The sequence below is a fragment of the Nerophis ophidion genome, unplaced genomic scaffold (assembly GCF_033978795.1).
Source record: "Nerophis ophidion isolate RoL-2023_Sa unplaced genomic scaffold, RoL_Noph_v1.0 HiC_scaffold_279, whole genome shotgun sequence".
Classification (NCBI taxonomy): Eukaryota; Metazoa; Chordata; class Actinopteri; order Syngnathiformes; family Syngnathidae; genus Nerophis; species Nerophis ophidion.
The window spans coordinates 30001-33506 of record NW_026907201.1 but is presented as its reverse complement, the minus strand read 5'-3'; positions in this window follow the sequence as shown (position 1 = coordinate 33506).

The window sequence follows — 3506 nt, the reverse complement described above, 5'->3', positions numbered from 1 at the left end:
GATGGAGTTCCAGAAGCCCTGCAGCGAGCTGCACGAGCCGCAGGAACACCGGGAATGACCAAAAGGCACCCAGAAGTGAACCAGCGAAAGTGGGGGAAAAATGGAGGAAAAGGAGGAAAAAGTACCAAATTGTTTAAAAATCCTACCCAGGATGGAGTTCCACGAGTCCCGCAGCGAGCTGCACGAGCCGCAGGAACACCGGGAATGACCAAAAGGCACCCAGAAGTGAACCATCAAAAGTGGGGGACAATTTGAGAAAAAGTTGGAAAAAGGTCCGAAATTGATTAAAAATCCTACCCAGGATGGAGTTCCAGAAGCCCCGCAGCGAGCTGCGCGAGCCGCAGGAACACCGGGAATGACCAAAAGGCACCCAGAAGTGAACCATCAAAAGTGGGGGACAATTTGAGAAAAAGTTGGAAAAAGGTCCGAAATTGATTAAAAATCCTACCCAGGATGGAGTTCCAGAAGCCCCGCAGCGAGCTGCACGAGCCGCAGGAACACCGGGAATGACCAAAAGGCACCCAGAAGTGAACCATCAAAAGTGGGGGACAATTTGAGAAAAAGTTGGAAAAAGGTCCGAAATTGATTAAAAATCCTACCCAGGATGGAGTTCCAGAAGTCCCGCAGCGAGCTGCACGAGCCGCGGGAACACCGGGAATGACCAAAAGGCACCCAGAAGTGAACCAGCGAAAGTGGGGGACAATTTGAGAAAAAGTTGGAAAAAGGTCCGAAATTGTTTAAAAATCCTACCCAGGATGGAGTTCCAGAAGTCCCGCAGCGAGCTGCACGAGCCGCAGGAACACCGGGAATGACCAAAAGGCACCCAGAAGTGAACCAGCGAAAGTGGGGGACAATTTGAGAAAAAGTTGGAAAAAGGTCCGAAATTGATTAAAAATCCTACCCAGGATGGAGTTCCAGAAGCCCCGCAGCGAGCTGCGCGAGCCGCAGGAACACCGGGAATGACCAAAAGGCACCCAGAAGTGAACCATCAAAAGTGGGGGACAATTTGAGAAAAAGTTGGAAAAAGGTCCGAAATTGTTTAAAAATCCTACCCAGGATGGAGTTCCAGAAGCCCCGCAGCGAGCTGCGCGAGCTCCGGGACCCCCGGGAATGACCAAAAGATACCCAGGAGTGAACCAGCGAAAGTGGGGGACAATTTGAGGAAAAAGTTGGAAAAAGGTCCGAAATTGTTTAAAAATCCTACCCAGGATGGAGTTCCAGAAGTCCCGCAGCGAGCTGCACGAGCCGCAGGAACACCGGGAATGACCAAAAGGCACCCAGAAGTGAACCAGCGAAAGTGGGGGACAATTTGAGAAAAAGTTGGAAAAAGGTCCGAAATTGATTAAAAATCCTACCCAGGATGGAGTTCCAGAAGTCCCGCAGCGAGCTGCGCGAGCTCCGGGGCCCCCGGGAATGACCAAAAGATACCCAGGAGTGAACCAGCCCAAGTGGGGGACAAATGGAAGAAAAGCCGGGCCAAGTCCAAAAAAGTTGGATTTTTTGCCAAAGTGTCAACATGCGTGATTTTGTCAGAGTGTCCACTTTTGGGATTTTTTCAAAGTCCAACAACGAGAGAGGCCTGGCCTCCAGCCTGTCTAGCCTCTTCCATGAGACACTTAGAAAAAATCCCGTGCAAAAAAAGTGGATTTTTTCTAAGTCCAACAACGAGAGAGGCCTAAGTTCCAGCCTCCTTAGCCTCTTTCTTCCGTGGAGCAAAAGTTGGATTTTTTGCCTAAGTGTCAACATGCGTGATTTTGTCAGAGTGTCCACTTTTGGGATTTTTTCTAAGTCCAACAACGAGAGAGGCCTGGCCTCCAGCCTGTTTAGCCTCTTCCATGTGACACTTAGAAAAAATCCCGTGCAAAAAAAGTGGATTTTTTCTAAGTCCAACAACGAGAGAGGCCTAACTTCCAGCCTCCTTAGCCTCTTTCGTTCACATACTTAGAAAAAAATCCCAGCGCCAAGCCCAATGCATTTCAATGGGATTTATTTTTCGAGCCGGATTTTTTCTAAGTCCAACAACGAGAGAGGCTTGAGTTCTAGCCTACTTTAAGCCTCTTTCGATTTTCCCTGTTTTTACCAGGTCTACCAAAACACCCCCATCACGTTAGTAGGTGCGCCAGGCTTAGACAGGCCGAATTGGCAGGAAATGTGTCCGAGTCAAAGTGAGCTATTTTGGGACTCAAAAGTTGGATTTTCCCCCTCTTTTCGATGGTTCTTTTTTCGAATGGTTCTTCCAGGCTCTGAGGACAGGGGCTCACGCGGACATGCGTGGCCGCCTAGGGGGCGCTATCTCGGACACATTTAGGGACATGGACACCCTGGAAGAACAAACATAAAAATTTTTTCGACCTGATTTCAGACCAGCCTCTTTCTTAAGGACTTCCAGGACTCGAGCGACAGGGGCTCGGTCCTGAGTGCGCGCCCGGCCAGGGGGCGCTATCCCGGACACATTTCGGGACATTTAAACCATGGATGGACAAACATAAAAATTTTTTCGACCTGATTTCAGACCAGCCTCTTTCTTAAGGACTTCCAGGACTCGAGCGACAGGGGCTCGGTCCTGAGTGCGCGCCCGGCCAGGGGGCGCTATCCCGGACACATTTCGGGACATTTAAACCATGGATGGACAAACATAAAAATTGAAAGACCTGATTCGACCCAGCCTCTCGGGGCTTTTCCCAGGGCCGGAGCGACAGGGGCTCGGCCCTACGGCGTGCCCGCCTAGGGGGCGCTATGACGGACACACCAGGGGACACGGACACCCTGGGTGGACAAACATAAAAAATTGAAAGACCTGATTCGACCCAGCCTCTCGGGGCTTTTCCCAGGGCCGGAGCGACAGGGGCTCGGCCCTACGGCGTGCCCGCCTAGGGGGCGCTATGACGGACACACCAGGGGACACGGACACCCTGGGTGGACAAACATAAAAAATTGAAAGACCTGATTCGACCCAGCCTCTCGGGGCTTTTCCCAGGGCCGGAGCGACAGGGGCTCGGTCCTACGGCGTGCCCGCCTAGGGGGCGCTATGACGGACACACCAGGGGACACGGACACCCTGGGTGGACAAACATAAAAATTGAAAGACCCGATTTGACCCAGCCTCTCGGGGCTTTCCAAGGGCCGGAGCGACAGGGGCTCGGTCCTACTGCACGGCCGCCTAGGGGGCGCTATCACGGACACATCAGGGGACACGGACACCCTGGATGGACAAACATAAAAATTGAAAGACCCGATTTGACCCAGCCTCTCGGGGCTTTCCAAGGGCCGGAGCGACAGGGGCTCGGTCCTACTGCACGGCCGCCTAGGGGGCGCCGTGCCGGACACGTTTCCGCCATTTACCGCACGGATAAAATCCTGGGCCCGACGCCGCCCAGGTCACTTGTGACAATTGCCCCCGGACACCTCCCTTTCCCTTTTCCCCTCTAACCTTTTGGTAACCACGACTTGCCATCGGAGCGGCCCCCACCGGCCGGCGTCAGCCGGTTACCCAGGTGCGGGGATTC